The sequence below is a fragment of the Callithrix jacchus genome, chromosome 20 (genome assembly GCF_049354715.1).
Source record: "Callithrix jacchus isolate 240 chromosome 20, calJac240_pri, whole genome shotgun sequence".
Classification (NCBI taxonomy): Eukaryota; Metazoa; Chordata; class Mammalia; order Primates; family Cebidae; genus Callithrix; species Callithrix jacchus.
The window spans coordinates 47,073,348-47,091,426 of NC_133521.1; the positions used below are offsets into that span (position 1 = coordinate 47,073,348).

Sequence of the window (18,079 nt, forward strand, 5' to 3'; positions counted from 1 at the left end):
TTGAGCTCAGGAGGTCAACACTGCAGTGAACTGTGAGCACACCAGGCTGCGAATACCACTGCATTCCAGCCTGGACAACATGGCAAGACCCTGTCTCAAAATCAGGGAAAAGGGGAGGAAAGAGGGAGAGGAAGAAAGCAAAAGAAAATATAAAGCACAAACTCAGGGCCCCAAAAAATCCAACTCACGGCAATGCAGGTAGAGCCCTGGAGAAGCCACAGAGGACGCCCAGGCACCACCCAGTGAGGGGCTCCAGAAAGGGGGCTGCCTGCCTCCAAGGCTGCCAGGACAGAAAATAAATCCACATGGCATCAAAAGGCACATCTGTGGCTGTGTGGCAATGCGTGAGTGTGCATGAATTCTGGTAGGGGTATGTGTGTCACAGTCAAAGCGGAAAGAGAATGTGGATCGTGGTTTATAAAAAATAACTTTCCTTGCTATGCATGTGCTAAAACTCTCCAGAGTAAAGTTCTAAAATACTTAAATGAATTTTCATTCTGAAGAGGCTAAAGAACATCTCAAAACAGGCTCTCTTACACAGACTCTATTACAGACTTCTTTGAAACCTCACACATCTAACATCAGAATACATTCCATCACCAAACAACAACCGCAGTCATCAAAAAGTCTTCAGAGAAAGAATTATTCAAAAATACGCAAACTTGACGCTTAAAAAATTAAATGTGCTCTGTGTAACTGAACACTGGCCACAGCAGGAATCTGTCTGTGATCGCAAGATGCTGGCCGGCTATGGCGTTCACCAAAACGGCACTTTCCCACACAATACCTTTCCCAAAGTCACCAGACCTCAGTTCAAACCACTCAAATCCAGTCTAGAAATGAAAAGTCCTTGCACTGAAAGCAAAATTAAGGTTACCTGTGACTAAGAAATGAACTCTGTAAAAAGTACTAAGCATGAATTAATTCATCAGTATGACAAAGGTTTGTACACAGTGAGCACACGGCACACGGGGTGCGGTGCACTGAGGGCCAAGAAGGCCACGGGGCGGGGGAGGCTCAGCAGAGAAAGGACACTCCAGCTGATGATGCACCGCCCGCTGGTGCCAGTGCTTTGGGGAACACGGCAGGTAATGTCCACCCTTTCCTGACTAAGGATTTAATTTCGATATTCTATACTCTAACTCTACACTCTAAAAACGTCATTAGAAACTATGTTTGGAATGTGATGGAGAGATGCAACAGTGCTTCTCCAAAAAATGCTTTTGAATTTGTCTCGGAAAACCACCTGTTTAAGAGAAACCAAGACTGTTCCTCCGTTTTTGCTCAAACTGGATCCTGAGTAAAGATGATCCCACAAATGCCCTTTTATGCACAGCTACCCCCACACAGTGCTTGTTTCTGTTTCTCTCAATACCTCTAGATTTTAGGCCAAAACAAATCTCTATTTCCACCAGCTGAACTGTATCATTCAGGAATGGTCTTATACATTGAAGACTCATTTCAAATGAAGCCTGATGCTCCAGGGAGGAGGCCTGTGTTCCACAAAGGGCAGGTGCTGACAGGTTAGTCGTTTCTCCTCATTACCCACCAGGAATGTTGCTGGATCCTAGACTCTCACAGCGAGGTTCTGCTGGCTGCCCTGAGTTCCCAGTGGCAGGAAGTTGTATACCCCATTCTCACCTCCAACCCCATCATGGCCTCCATGCCTAGCGAGCCCCCGGTGCTTCTGCCCCTTACAGCACAACGCGGCCACCATTTTCCGAAGGCCCTGACAATGTCACTGAACACCTCACCACAGTACCCAGGCTCTACCTCTTTCATTATAAACATAGCAAGGACTTTTCCTCCAGCCAGGAAATTGTTCAAATGTGAAATATTTCATTTTTTTTACTCTTATATTGTTGAGACAGAGTCTCACTCTGTCACTCAGGCGGGAGTGCACGAATGCAATCTTGGCTCGCTGAGATTGCCATCTCCCAGGCCCACTGCCTCAACCTCCCCAGTAGCTGGGATTACAGGCATGTGCCACCACGCCCAGCTAATTTTTGTATTTTTAGTACAAACAGGTTTTCACCATGTTGGTCAGGCTGGTCTCAAATTCCTGACCTCAACTGATCTGCCCGCCTTGGCCTCCAAAGTGCTGGGATTACAGGTGTGAGCCACCACCCCCAGCCTCAAATATGAGTTATTTCAAATCGAACTTCTCACTGGCAAGCCAAGCATGACATGCTCACTTTGGCAGCACATGTACTAAAAATTCTAACAACACAGAGAAGATTAGCACAGTCCCTATGCAATGATGACATGCAAATTTGTGAAGCATTCCATGCTTTTAAAAAAAAACACACACACAAACTGGGACCTGCACTGCAAGGTGCCTTCCAAGCAGTAAAAGAGATACAAATGTGCCCCCATTCCCACAGCAAGCACCACCCTGCACCACCCACAGGGAAGGACGCCAGACAAACACCTACAAGCTGCCTGCCACTAATGGAAAATTCTTTCAGCAATACTCTCTCCACCCAGAAGGCTACCAGACCTGTTAAGCCTTTTCAACCAGTTTTTACAAGGAAGAGAAATGAAATGAAATTCTTAAGAGTGGCAATACCCCTTTTTTACATGTAAAGATACACAAGCAGGATTAATGAAATAGGGGTGAAAAATAATGACCTATGACCAAGAGGCATCAAGAAACATCTGCACAGAAGGTGAAGCAAGGCCCAGGGTGCAGAGTGAGCCTGCCGGGAGGACAGCACCCACAAAGTCTGTGCCAACTACAGCTGCCATGCCAGGCCAGCATCAACACCAAAGGAGAGGTGTGCAGAGACAAAGCGCCCTGTCAGACTGGACAGGGTGGCAAAGACTCCACAGACCAAGAACACACTTTATGTAGTACACTGAAACTCACCATGGCAGGGTCAAAGGTTGATGAAATGTTTAAATCTGAAATAAGTAACTCACTTAGGTGTTTTACCAAAAAAAAGGGAGTTAAATATTTTTTGTGTTTCTGCATAAAATATTAATAAGACTCAGAACAGGCAGATACTGATATGCGAATTTCGAAATTACCAACAGAAGAAAGAACACCATGTAGCATCCCTCCAGACGTAAATGCAATGAACAGAAGACGGTCTCCATGAAATTAATGCCTCAACTACAACTATGAACATGCTGCCACTCACTGCAACTCCTATACAGGACAGAGTCTTGCTGGAAAAAGCGGCTGAGCATTAAACATTTTCTTTGGTCTCCACAAAGTGCCAATGGCCTACTTTTAAGGAGGGGGTGCAGGGTAGGGTTTGCTATCAGCATGCCTGGAGCTAGCCCAGCCCAGGACTTTGATTTCACCTGAAATCCAATCATAACACTTTCCCCACCGTTTCTTCTCCAAAAGCAAGGAAAAGAAAAGCTGTGATGAACCACTTCTGGCCCTCTCAGCAAGCAAGGCTACTTTCAGAAAGTCGAGGCCAGGCGTGGTAGCTCATGCCTGTAATCCCAGTCCTTTGGGAGACAGGAAGGAGGATGGCTTGAGCCCATGAGTTCAAGACCAGACTGGAAAACAGAGCTAGATCCCATCTCTATTATAAATAAATAAATTTTAAAGCAACACATCTAACAAAAATCAACTATGATGCAACAACCAAGTAACCCTACAGTGTGGGAAGTGCATGATGGGCTTGAGCTCAGGGAAGCACAACTTAAAGAAAGCAGCAGAGACCGCAGAGAACATCACCACAGGAGCAGGCATGCTCCGACCCCTGCAGCCCCTGCCACGCATACCCATTCAGTACCTGCCCTTACCACCCACCTGGAGGCTCAGCACCTAGGCCTGCTGGCCCCTTAGGTGAGGGTGATCAGGCACTCACTGACTCAGCTCCCCATGTCTTCACAGAAGGCCCAGCTCAGAGAAGGCAAATGTGAATGGCTGATTTTTTCCCAGAAAGCTAAGCCCTTATCCATGTGGCCTGTTTGCAGAAGTAAAATAGGCTGTTTGGACATGGCATTAACCAACGTATTAGTAAAGGAAGGGGAGGAAAGCTGTTTTCTTTAACTAGTATATACAGAACCAACCCTAGGACTTCATGGGGAAACATTATTGTTTAAACAAACAAACGAAAAAAAACAAACAAAGAAAAAGAGAACCAACCCTAGTTCAACCACCACTCAGCCAGTTTGAAGCACTGGCTGAGCAAATTTAGCCTCTTGAGTTTCAGCAAACTAGGAGGTCAATGCTACTCCTGAAGCAACATCCCACCTCTCATGGGCGTCACTATCATCCTCCACCCTAACCCACAGACATACTTGGGATCAGTGCCCCAACCCCAACAACCCAAAGAGGCTGGGGATGGTATGTTCTCCTCCACACACTCAGGCTACTCCAAGGCTGCAAACAAAGACAGCAATCATCGCAAACACAGGGCCAGTTCCCTCCCTGACATCTGAATTCTTACTCTGATACTACAACCTCTACTTCAATAAAAATCAAGAAATAACTGTGTTTTTAAAAATAAAGATTTTTAGGCCAGGTGCAGTGGCTCATGTCTGTAATCTTAGCACTTTGGGAGGCCGAGGCAGACAGACCACTGGAGGTCAGGCACTCGAAATCAGCCTGACTAACATAGAGAAACCCCGTCTCTACTAAAAATATTTAAAATAAATTAGCCAGGTGTGGTGGCGCATGCCTGTAATCCTAGCTACCAGAGAGGCTCAGGCAGGAGAATCATTTGAACTTGGGAGGCAGAGGTAAGCCAAGATAACACCACTGCACTCCAGCCTAGGCAACAAAAGCGAAACTTTGTCTCAAAAACAACAACAACAACAACAAAATGAGCTGAGTGCGGTGGTGCATGCCTGTAATCCCAGCTAGTTAGGAGGCTGAGGCAGGAGAACTGCCGGAACCCAGGAGGTAAAGGCTGTGGTGAGCCAAGATTGTGCCACTGCACTCCAGCCTCAGCAACAAGGTGGAGACCCTAATTCAACAATCTTTAAAAAAAATAAAAAAGGAAAAGATTTTTGTTTTCTTAAAAAAAAGGCCTAGTATATGTTCCTGCCTAAGAGAAGATGAAGCTTTGTTTTGTTCTTCAGGTGGATCCACACTGAGAACCACACCTAGAACTCACTTTTTTTTTTTTTTTTTTTTTTTTTACAATTTTCTCGTAATTTAAAAAGGACTTCTAATTGTGTTTCATAAAGGGAGTGGGTAGGATATCCTTGATCAGTCCCTAATTGGGTATGTTTTCAATGAATGAGCTATTTGGATGCAGATGAAGGGAAGAGGACTGAGGAGCCCAGAGGTTCCTTCAACCAAACCCCCATGAAGAACCACAGGGTGTATAGGGGGTGTCCTGGCAGAGCAGGGGTCCCTATTTCCAGAGAGGACAGTGATGGAGGCGAGACCTGGGTGTACAGACAGAGGCCCTGGACACAGCCTGCAATCCTATTCACAAAAGGCCTAACACATGCCCTAAGAAGACACCTAAAGCTGCAGCCAAAGCTTCTAATGTGAAAACTGGTGAGGTTCTCCTAAAGCTTCCGTGATATCTGCATCTAAAGAGAGTTTAACACTAAGGTGGCTAGGCCCAGTGGCTCACGCCTGTAATCCCAGCACTTTGGGAAGCTGAGATGGGCAGATCGCTTGAGCCCAGGAGTTCAAGACCAACCTGGGAAACACAGCAAAACCCCATCTCTGCAGAAAATACAAAACTTAACCAGGTGTGGTGGCATGCCCCATCTGTACTCCCAGCTATTCCGGAGGATGAGGAGGAAAGATTGCTTAAGCCTAGCAGGAGCAAGACCCTGTCTAAAAATAAACAAACAAACAAAAAATCCCACAAAGTCAATTCTGGCTGCCAGGCCATCAATGGCTGTAAGGTGAAGCCCTGAGATCCTTGTGGCAGGACCCTGGACGACCCTCAATGACAGTGGCACGGGCCACAGCCACGCCCAGCACACAGCTCCCTGTCCACTGGGCATCCAAGGGGCCTTCTTACACACAGCCTCCCACTCACACCTCCAGAGCATCCGCTTCCCTCATCCTTCAATCTGGGGCCCAGAGGCTGTTGCCAGCCCCTGCTGCTGCTTCTCCACTTGTCACCCTCCTGCACCTCCCACGTGCATACCCTCTGTCCCTGCAGTTCCAGGGACAGCCAAAATGCTCTCGCTGTGCATCAAATGCCTCACAGGCCAGGTTCTGCTTAAAGCCTGATTGAAGCAAAGCCTGGAAAGGACCCAGGCAACCTGCCACCAATAGAATGCCCAGCACCCTTCCCCACCCTCCAAGGACACTGCATGGGAGCAACAATCTTCTGCCACAGAGCACCTACCTGCGCCATCCCCACACCAAGGGCACATCCATCATTCCAACCACAAAGCTCCACGTTCAACACCAGTGGCCTCCCCACCTCCAATGCATGTTTGCAACCCAACACTGCCATAAGTTTAATACCTGCTGCTGCCCCAACACCTACTGTCCCGTTCCTTGCCCTCATTAAACTCCTAAAGACAGGGGTCCCTAGAGGCCTCCCTCTCTTCCCAATCCAGCTCCTTATCACCAAACTGCTTAACACCCCAACTCCCCAGTCTCTGCATCAGATATTGCTGAACCTCAACAAGGGGCCTGAACTGCCAAAGAAACATCACACAGCACAATACAGACTGTGGCAGCCACAGAGCTGACATCCAAATCAAAGGGTCCTTGTGATCTCCACCTATGCACCCACACTCCCCTCTGTCGTCCAAAATCCTACAACAATGCTTCATACTTGGTCCCTAAGTGCCCACACTCTACCTGTTCTCACCCTTCCTAAACAACCACCCTTGGCCCTAAGAACACTGCACCCAGGTGTGCAGGCCCTCAGCTTCTACAACTGCCACCTCCACACCCAAACCTTCTCTTCCTTCTCTCTTGAGGAACCAGGATTCTTCCTGCCCATGGCCAATTCTTCCAGAAATCCCGTCCTTTCCTGTCTACTGTGGAAGCCTTGCCACTGATGGCTAGTAAGCTTTACTTTCTATAACTTTTGTATTTATAAACATAAAATATCCTAATACAAGCCAGACACAGTGGCTTAAGCCTGTAATCCCAATACTTAGGGAGGCTGAGGTGGGCAGATCACCTGAGGTCAGGGGTTTGAGACCAGCCTGGCCAACATGGTGAAACCCTATCTCTACTAAAAATGCAAAATTTTGCCGAGCATGGTGGCAAGCACCTGTAGTCTCAGCTGCTGGGGAGGCTGAAGCAGGAGGATTGCTTGAACCTGGGAGGTGAGGGTTGCAGTAAGCCAAGATCACGACACTGCACTCCTGCCTGGGTGACAGAGCAATACTCTATCTCAAAAAACAAACAAACAAACAAAAACTCTAACACATACCAACTAACACATCCTAAAAAATTCTTCTGGCATTCACCTTCAGTTCCTTTCTATAATCCTCAGGGCCCCACAGATCTTCAGTGACCCCACCTTCCCCCAACCAGTACCACCCACACTGCCTCCCTTCAGGCCACAACGACCAGCACTAGATTCTTTCCAGGCCCCACAACCCTTCTGTGCATCTGGTCAACTCCTACCTCATCCTGCAGAACCTGAGTCAGGAGCCCTTTCCTCAGAAAGCAGGAGGAATGCCCCTGGGCTAAGAGTGGTTCCTGGGGCCACGACTACGCATTACATGGCATTTTCCCCAGCATATCAAGTCATCTATCCATCAGTTTTGAGGCTTAAAAATAAAAATAGTTGCCGGGCGCGGTGGCTCACGCCTGTAATCCCAGCACTTTGGGAGGCCAAGGCGGGTGGATCACGAGGTCAAGAGATCGAGACCGTCCTGGTCAACATGGTGAAACCCCGTCTCTACTAAAAATACAAAAAATTAGCTGGGCATGGTGGCACGTGCCTGTAATCCCAGCTACTCGGGAGGCTGAGGCAGGAGAATCGCCTGAACCCAGGAGGCGAAGGTTGCGGTGAGCCGAGATCGCGCCATTGCACTCCGTCCTGGGTAACAAGAGCGAAACTCCGTCTCAAAAATAAATAAATAAATAAATAAATAAAAATTAAAAATAAATAAAAATAGTTGCCAAATGCTGCCTCGTCCTCCAGACAGATGCCTCCTGCATAAGCCTCTGCTTTGCTCATCTGAGGGCAGGCGTGGAGCTCAGGGAGCAGGACAGGCACTCCTCAGCTCGCAGGTGAGCAGAGCCCTTCCCTACTCTATGGAGTGCTTAGTAACTGCTCTGCAGGAAATTATGAACTGGAGTGAAGGGACCAGTGACGGCCTCGTGCCTCACTAACAGAGTGATACAGCCTTCTTCTACCTGGCTACTGCTGGCTTTCTGCACACAAAAGAACTTTCCATTTCAAGGCTGAATCTAAAGACATTCCAACATCAACTATGCTTCACACTTTTAGTACCATATATAGTAACAACGTATATAACTCAAGTGAGTTGCTGACAGCTTGAACAGCAATGACTAGGTCCACCCACTTGCGAGAAATTACATTACAAATACTGTCTGTCTTGAGCTCAGTAGTTCAAGACGAGCCTAGGCAACGTGGCCAGACCCCATCATTACAAAAAAAATTATAAATCAGCCGGGTGTGCTGGTGCCTGCCTACAGACCCAGCTGATCAAAGGCTGAGGCAGGAGGATCACTTGAGCCCAGGAGGCTGTGACTGCAGTGTGCTGTGCCTGCAGTCTAGCAAGGTCAACAGTGAGACTCTGTCTCAGAAAAAAAAAAAAAAAAAAAAGTTGCCTATCCACAGACATCCTCATTTCAGAACCGTAAAAAAAAAAAAAAAACTGCACATATCGGAATCAATGAAAAAGATCATAGAAATAACTTTTATAAAAATGGTTTTCTTGGCTGGGCACGGTGGTTCATGCCTGTAATCCCAGCACTTTGGGAGGCCAAAGTGGGCGGATCATCTGAGGTCAGGGGTTTGAGAACAGCCTGGCCAAGATGGTGAAACCCTGTCTCTACTAAAAATACAAAAATGAGTTGGGTGCAGTGGTGTGCGCCTGTGATCCCAGCTACTCAGGAGGCTGAGGCAGGACAATCACTTGAACCCAGGAGGCGGAGGTTGCAGTGAGCTGAGATTGCGCCACTGTACTCTAGCCTGGGTGACAGAGCGAGACTCCATCTTTTAAAAAAGAAAAAAAGAAAAAAAAAAAGGTTTTTCTCATACCAAGCAAAGAGTTCCTAAAAGAACAGGGCCTGATTCCAATGCAAGCCACCCAAAGAAAAAAAAAGGAAAAAAGAACAGGGCCTGAGTGCCTCATTCACTTCTCTACCCCAGTATCCTAGGCTAGATAGAGCCTGGCATACAGTAACCGTTCAACAGATATTTGTTTTTTGGTTTTTATTGAGACAGAGTCTTGCTCTATCACCAGGTTGGAGTGCAGTGGCGCGATCCCAGCTCACCGCAACTTCCGTTTTCTGGTTTCAAGCAATTCTCCTGCCTCAGCCTTCCAAAGTAGCTGGGACTATAGGCACGCACCACCACGTCCAGCTATTTTTTGTACATTTTAGTAGAGACAGGGTTTCACCATGTTGGCCAGGATGGTCTCAATCTCTTGATCTCGTGATCCGCCCACCTAGGCCTCCCAAAGCTGGGATTACAGGCGTGAGCCACCGAACCCGGCTCAACAAATATTTGTTACAAAAATAAAACAAACCAGACACAAGAGGTTAACAGTGCCTTCAAGCTGATTCAGGCCAGAAGTTCTCACGCATTCCTGTGTATAATCATGATTACAAACAAAACCTATGCCTTGGCCAAGGCTCTACCACACCCAAGCAAAACAAAAATTTACAAAAACAGTATTACCTTATACTACATGTGACACACTGGTTTTTCAACATGGTGAAACCCTGTCTCTACCAAAAATACAAAAATTAGGTGGGCATCCTGATGTACACCCGTAATCCCAGCTTTGGTTCTTCTTTTCTTAGAGACATAGTCTTGCTCTGTCACCCAGCCTGGAATGCAGTGGCACAATCATAGCTCACTGCAGCCTCAATCTCCTGAGCTCAAAGTGATCCTCCTGCCTCAGCCTCCCGAGTAACTGGGGCTACCAGCATGCACCACTATAGCCAGCTAGTTTTACAAAATTTTTTGGAGAGACAGGAATGTCGCTATATTGCCCAGGCTGACCTAGAACTCCTGGGCTCAAGCCTCCTAACTCAGCCTCTCAAAATGCTGGAATTACAAGCATGAGCTACCGCACCCTACGCCTGATGTCTACTCTTCCCTTAGATTTCAGAAAAAAAAAACCTGACAAGACCCATCCTACTGGTGTCCCTCTGCCCCACCCGGAAGTTCCCGCAGCAGTGTTTGCCAGGTTCACTCACTTAAGCACCATAACTCCCAGTTTTGCATAATCATGTATTCATTAAGTGAACCAGCATTTATCTAGTATTTTCCTACAAAACACTAACTGTATTCACATGCATAAATGAAGATTAAAATTCCCTGTATAACAGCTTCATGGTAAATGGGAAACAAGCACCATTTTTCACACACAAACAAAACCCTAAATGCAACACCAGCCCCTACTTGGAGAACCTCTGCAAGTCTTTCCACATCTTTCCGCTTTCCTTGAAATAAACCCTAGGCCAAGCCAACCTCTCCAGCCGTGGCAGAGCTCCTAGCATATTACAGAGCCACAGGCAGGAATGTATGGGGGTAACATCTCGTGCTCTCCACTCCACCTTTCTGTTGCAGCAGAAATTTCTTTAAGCCACCACAACCACACACATCAGAACATGCTAACACATGCTCACCCATAAGGCTGGAGCACCCTTCTCTTCCCCGTCTTTCCTTTCCTTTGAAGACAGAGTCTCACTGTCCCCCAGGCTGGAGTCCAGTGGCACGATCTCAGCTCACCACAACCTCTGCCTCCTGGGTTCAAGCAATTCTCCTGCCTCAGCCTGCCAAGTACCTGGGATTACAGGTGTACATCAGGACGCCCAGCTAATTTTTGTATTTTTGGTAGAGATGGGGTTTCACTCTGTTGCCCAGGCTGGTCTCGAACTCCTAACATCAGGTGATCCACCCGCCTTGGCCTCCCAAAGGGCTGGGATTACAGGCATGGGCCACCGTGCCTGGCCAAGTAGCTCTCTTCTAACCTGCACCTGCCTTGCTCTAGTCCATCCCAAGTTCTTCTAACAGTTTCCTGTCCAGTCCCTCCCCAAAGGAAGGCAGCCAGCTCCTCTCTAGGGCCCAACACAGGCAGGGTACATGCCTGCTGAGGGAGTCCAGAGGAAGTTGGGCCATCTATTCTTTGACTGGGCCTAGGGCTCGCTGAAGCAGGGATGACTCTGTCACATGCACCCTTGCACACAGCAGGCATAGGAATTCAGTAAGCTGAATAGGTTATGTTTTCAATTAGAGAGAATATATGTGTATATTCCTGTATAATACACAAAGAAAAAGTCTCAACTGCCAAACTAGCATCAACAGTCCAGTCATCAAGTATTTTCTTAAAAATCGTATTGAAAGGACAAGTTAAATTAGTACTCAAGAAAATCATTCCCCTCATCTGGCAGAATTCACACTATGAGTTCCAAATCACAGCAAAGTACTCAAAGTCTTGGCCAAAGCAAACCTACTACAGCATCTAAACACAAATCTCCATTTTCTTTTTTCTTCAATTAGCCTTATTACTATATTACTAAAACTCTCAAGCCAAAAGTTGAAACTAAAAATCTAAGTCTTATAAATGCCATAAGCACAGTAATACATTCCAAATAATCTCCAAATATGCCTAATTAAAAGCAGGTATTTAACTGTACAAATTTAAAGAATTTAACATTTAAAAGTAAAGATAGCCGGGTGCAGTGGCTCACGCCTATAATCCCAGCACTTTGGGAGGCCGAGGCAGGTGGATCACGAGGTCAAGAGATCGAGACCATCCTGGTCAACAAGGTGAAACCCCATCTCCACTAAAAATACAAAAATTAGCTGGGCACGGTGGTGCACACCTGTAGTCCCAGCTACTCGGGAGGCTGAGGCAGGAGAATTGCTTGAACCCATGAGGCAGAGGTTGCGGTGAGCCGAGATCGTGCCATCGCCCTCCTGCCTGGTTAACATCAGCGAAACTTCGTCTTAAAAATAAATAAATAAATAAATAAAATTTTAAAAATAAAAGTAAAGTAAAGATAAATTGCTTTTGAGGCCTTACAATACCCTAAAATCATTTTCAAAGTCCAAGATGAGACTTTGCTGGACTAGCAGTCCTGGTAAAACACTCACCAGCACCACCCAATCAACACAAGCACATGTGAGTCCCGGCATGAGTGCAAGCAGGGCAGGAGAGCCCTTCCCATCCCCACCCGCCTCTGGCTCACTCTGAGTACAAGCAAAACTGCACACCCCAGACCTAACATGCCATCTGTTCATGTTTTACTTGCCCATATCACCATTTTATTTAGTTCTTGGTAGCAGTTATGAACTGTCATAAAGCAGCTTCTTTTCTTCTTTGCTACTTCGAATCACAAATGAAAAAGAAAATGCAAGAATAGAAACACAGAAATGGTCCAGGTGTGGTGGCTCACACCTACAATGCCAGCATGTGGGGAAGCTAAGGCTGAAGGACTGCTTGAGCCCAGGAATTTAAAACCTGCTTTTGCAACACAATGAAACCCAGGCTCTACAAAAACAAAAAATTTGCAGGCATGAGACATGATGATCCATCCATGCCTGCAGTCCCAGCTACTTGGAAGGCTGAGGTGGGAGGATTACTCGAGCTGGGGAGGTTGAGGCCACAGTGAGTCATGATCATACAACCACATTCCATCCTGGATGACAGAATGAGACCCTGTCTCAAAAAAAAAAAAAAAAAAGAAACACACATGGAGAGAGAAAGCAGCTATCACGGGGCAAATGTCAACGAGGATCTCTGAAAATTTGTTTTTTAATTATACCCCCCGACACACCTTCCACATTCTTCTATACTTAAAAAAGTAGTGTGCAGAATGAGCACAGTGGCTCATGCCTACAATCCCAGCACTTTGGGAGGCTGAGGCAGGCAGATCACAAGGTTATGAGATCAAGATCATCCTAGCCGGCATGATGAAACCCCCTCTCCACTAAAAATACAAAAATTAGCTGGGCATGGTGGTATGCACCTGTAGTCCCAGCTACTTGGGAGGCTGAGGCAGGTGAATCGCTTGAACCCAGGAGGCAGGGGATGCAATGAGCTGGGATCACACCACTGCACTCCAGCCTGATCGAAAGAGCAAGACTCAGTCTCAAAAAAAGAAAAAAGGAATGTGCAGGATGGTATGGTGCCTCACGCCTGAAATCCCAGTATGCTGGGGGACTGAGGCGGGTGGATCACCTGAGGTAGGGAGTTCGAGACCAGCCTGACTAACAAGGAGAAACCCCATCTCTACTAAAAGTACAAAATTATCGAGGTATGGTGGCGCATGCCTGTAATCCCAGCTACACAGAAGGCTGATGCAGAAGAATCACTTGAACCCAGGAAACAGAAGATTCAATGAGCCGAGGTGGCATCGCTGCACTCTAGCCCAGGCAACAAGAGCAAAACCTCATCTCAACAAAAAGAAAGGAAGCGCGCATACCAACCTCTTAAGCTAAGTAAGGTACTCACATACTGGCAATAGAAAGCAGGTGACAGCAGAACACAGTGTGGCTCACACCTGTAATTCCAGCACTTTGGGAGGCTGAGGTGGGCGAATCACGAGGTCAGAAGTTCAAGACCAGCCTGGTCAGCATGGTGAAACCTCAACTCTACTAAAAATACAAAATATTAGCCAGGCATGGTGGCGCATGCCTGTAGTCCCAGCTACTCAGGAGGATGAAGCAGGAAAACTGCTTGAATCCAGAAGGCTGAGGCTGCAGTGAGCTGAGATCACACCACTGCACGCCAGCCTGGGCAACAGAGTGAGACGCTATCTCAAAAAAATAAAGGAAGCAGGTGACAAGATCAAAGTCACACAGACAGGCAGAGCCACATGAAGAATTCAGTCTTGGCTACAAGTCCCAGCTCCTCCTGCTGCACTGAGCAGCCTGCCAGAGCCCTTCCTAAGCACAGGGAATGCTTTAAGCCACAACAGGAAAAAAAGGCATTATTTCCCTCAGTTTCTCAGAGGCCCAGGAACTTCAGGATTTGCAAACAACCATGTTGCTGAATGTGTCACACTCCCCTCCATGCTGCAGGGAAGGACCTGAGTGATGAGAGTGTGTGATTCTGACGCAGACCCTGACATCCCCTTTACCTCCATGCCCAAATCAAGACCTGCACATGGAGCAGGCTCAGATCCCAGAGCGGCTTCTACCTGAAGTTATGCCATCAATTATTTCTAATCACTTAAAAATCAAGTACCTAAGACATTAACCCTCATTTTGTAAAAAAGCAAACAAAAACATAAGACTCAGAGACAGAATGCAAGAATACAGTAACTAAGCACAGCTGGCTGGAAGAACAGCTCTGACAGTGACAACAGCACCCTAATGGGCTGTCAGGACAAAACTCATGCCTCCAACGGTTTATGCGCAGTCAGGACTTTCCAGGACACCTAACAACTACTTGCAAGTATGAAGTTCATGTTAACTTGTAGACCCGCTTTGTTTTAGTACTGACTGCAGACAAGGGCCGACAATCCCACCAAGCTCTAAATTATCATTCTCAAACTGTCTTTCTAACTCACTATGCATACATTCCTAATTTTTCAAATCGTCAACACATTCTGTTTTAGAGAGACAGGGTCTCATTCTAGTGCCTAGGCTGGTCTCTTAACTCCTGGCCTCAAGCAATCCTCCTACCACAGCCTCCAAAAGTAGTGGGATTACAGGTGTGAGCCACCACACCTGGCCTGTCAAGACATTCTAAATTCTATTTTGCTCAATTTAATATCAGGCAGAAACTAAGTATGCCTTCCATCAGCCATGAAAACGACTAATGAAACTAAAGGACCAAACGGTCTAATCCTTCCTAACAGGAAGCCCATCTGGCTCATAACCCGTCTAGGAGTTATGGCCTAGATGAGGAGTGAGCAAAGCACTGTTTCTGTAAAGTTCTGGTGTTATTGGAACACAGTCACACTCATGCTTCAATGGTAAAGCTAAGCAGTTTCAGCGGAAAGATCTATGGCTGGCAAAGTCCAAAATACTGACCACTTGGTCCTCTGCAGAAAAAGTCTGCCAATGCCTGGCCTACGTCACAATCCAAACTACATCTCTACAGACTAGCCTGACAAGTCAGTCAAGTGTTGATAGTTTAAAGGGTGTTTAGTTAGGGTTTCTGTTTTAAAAGTTATCTGTAAAGACAAATCAAGAGTCAAACACGTTAGTGGTTGCCTGGGGCTAGGGTGTGAACAGATTTACTATAAATTGGCAGAAGAGATCTTACCAGAGTGACAAAATCTTTCTACAATTGGATTATGGTGATGGTTTTGCAAATTATCTATTTTTTTTTTAAAGACGGGTCTCACTGTGTAACCCACGCTGGAGTGCAGCCAGTAGTGTGGTCTCGGCTCACTGCAGACTCCGCCTCCCAAGTTCAAGCAATCCTCACACCTCAGCCTCCCAAATAGCTAATATTACAGGCATGCACCATCATGCCAGGTTAATTTTTGTATTTTTAGTAGAGACAGGGTTTCACCATGTTGGCCAGGCAAGTCTCGAACTCCTGACCTAAGGTGATCTGCCCACCTCAGCCTCCCAAAGTGCTGAGATTACAGGCAACCGCACCTGGCCCATTTCACAAATTACATTTAGTAAGCAAACTTAACTAAAAGTCGTTGGACTGCAATATTTAAAATCCATCTATTTATGACAGAAAAAGTATTTGAATAAATTTTAAGAATTAAAAACAAAAGTCAACTATCTGTATAACTGTATTTTGCAATCTAAGACCTAAAGTTCCGGGAACAACCTGCAATAAAATACTAAAATTTCTTTAAAACATGTATCCAGACTTTCAAAATGTAACCCTTGGTATCAAATAGCTCATCTGCACCGGATGTGGTGTCTCATGCCTGTAATCCCAGCACTCTGGGAGGCCGTGTGGTGTCTCATGCCTGTAATCCCAGCACTCTGGGAGGCCATGTGGTATCTCACACCTGTAATCCCAGCACTCTGGGAGGCCGAGGCAGGTGGATTACCTGAGGTCAGGAGTTCGAGACCAGCCTCGCCAACATGGTGAAACTCTGTCTCTACTAAAATACAAAAATTAGGCGAGCAAGATGGTGGGTGCCTGTAATCCCAGCTACTCAGGAGACTGAGGCAGGAGAAACAGCTGAACCTGGGAGGCGGAGGTTGTAGTGAGCCAAGATCAGGCCACTATATTCCAGCCTGGGGGACAGAGAAAAACTGTTTCAAAAAACAAAAACAAAAAAAATGCTCATTTGCAATTTAGAGACAGGAATTACACCCAGGAGCACCCATTATCTGCTCCCCTGGAGCCACAAACTGAGAAGGCAAAGGAGAGAGGACCAACCACACCTGGTGTCCCAACACCAATGGCTCCAGGAACCCAAAGATACCTCCCACACCCTGGGCATGACTAAAACCAGTAACATCTTTCTGTTAACCAAAGAGGGTGAGGGTTAGCTTTACTTTTTTTTGAGACGGAGTTTAACACTGTCAGCCAGGCTGTAGTGCAAAAGCGCAATCTCAGCTCACTGTAATCTCCACCTTCTGGGTTCAAGCAATTCTCCTGCCTCGGACTACTGAGTAGCTGGGACTACAGGCATGCACCACCACGCCCAGGTAGTTTTTTTGTCTGTTTAGTAGAAACGGGATTTCACCATGTTGGCCAGGAGGGTCTGATCTCCTAACCTTGTGATCCGCCCGCCTAGGCCTCCCAAAGTGCGGGGATTACAGGGGTGAGCCACCTCGCCCGGCCAGGTTTACTTTTACTCAAGAATGCTAATCTCAGTACTTCGGGAGGCTAAGTAGGTAGATCACCTGAGGCCAGGAGTTTGAGACCAGCCTGCAAACATGGTGAAACCCTATCTCTACTAAAAATGCAAAAATTAGCCAGGCATGGTGGCAGGCGCCTGTCATCTCAGCTTGGGAGGCTAAGGCTGGAGGCAGGAAAAGCACCAGAACCCGGGAGGTGGAGGCTGCAATGAGCCGAGACCATGCCACTGCACTCCAGCCTGGGCAACAGAACGAGACTCTGTCTCAAAAAAAAAAAAAGAACACTTTGACAGTATGTTTTAAAATTATGAGGTCCTATTCCCCTCAATACCTTTAGGTTCCTGTTTTTACATGGCCTTCTTTAAAGAAGCTGCACACACCTGCTTTTTCATTAAATCACACACGCATGGATAAACACGTATCATCTTTTATTTTCTAAATAGAGACAGGGTCTCCCTGTGTTGCCCAGGCTGGTCTCAAACTCCTGGGCTCAAGCCATCCTCCTGACTCGGCCTCCCAAAGTGCTGCAGTTACAGGTGTGAGCCACCATACCTGGCTACACATAACATCTTAAGCACATTACTTTTTTAATAATAATACTTAACAAGATAATCATCTTGGTTCCTTTGCGTTTTTATTGCTCTGCCCTTCGGGGTTAACTACATTAGTTAGATGACTCTAAAAACTATTTCACTACCACTAAATTTTGTTTCAGTTTGCTTACATCAATGTTTCAAATCCCAGAAATAAGATAATTATTGCTCGAGGTAAATAATCCACGTTTACTACAACTTCCAACTGAAAATGGAAGAGGAATCCCTTAGAGAACACTTATTTCCTTATGGAAGTTTCCTCAACAACTCTAATAGGAATTTCAACTAAGTTAAAGTACTAATTTAAGCAGCACAAGACAAAATTGTCATCCTTCCCAGAAACACACTCTTACAAGCAAAAACTATTACAAGCACACTATTACAGGAACACACCCTGCCTGCCAAGGTGTCCCCTAGGACAAAGCTGCTTGCCAGCTGACCATCACTTGTACTGCATATTTCAAAAGTGTGGCGAACAGAAAGGAGGCAAGAGAGATGTTATTTAAGCAAAAGCACAAAGCACCTGCTCAATGAACAGGAACATAAACGGGAAAAAATACAAGCACAGCATGCTCGGGACAATGTCATGTCCTGACGACACAGCGGCAAACAAACAGGACTATACGATACTGACCCGTCCAAGAA

General features: G+C 46.4%; 1 protein-coding gene and 1 non-coding gene across 16 annotated transcripts in view; one reads left to right on the forward strand and one right to left on the reverse strand.

The window, feature by feature from the left end:
- Positions 1–18,079, reverse strand: part of ANKRD11 (ankyrin repeat domain 11) — a 232,043-nt gene that overhangs the window by 168,676 nt on the left and 45,288 nt on the right. The window lies entirely within an intron of this gene.
- On the forward strand, positions 2,188–2,295 carry LOC118149855 (U6 spliceosomal RNA). The gene has a single exon (XR_004737564.1). It is a non-coding gene; the product is annotated as a U6 spliceosomal RNA (small nuclear RNA).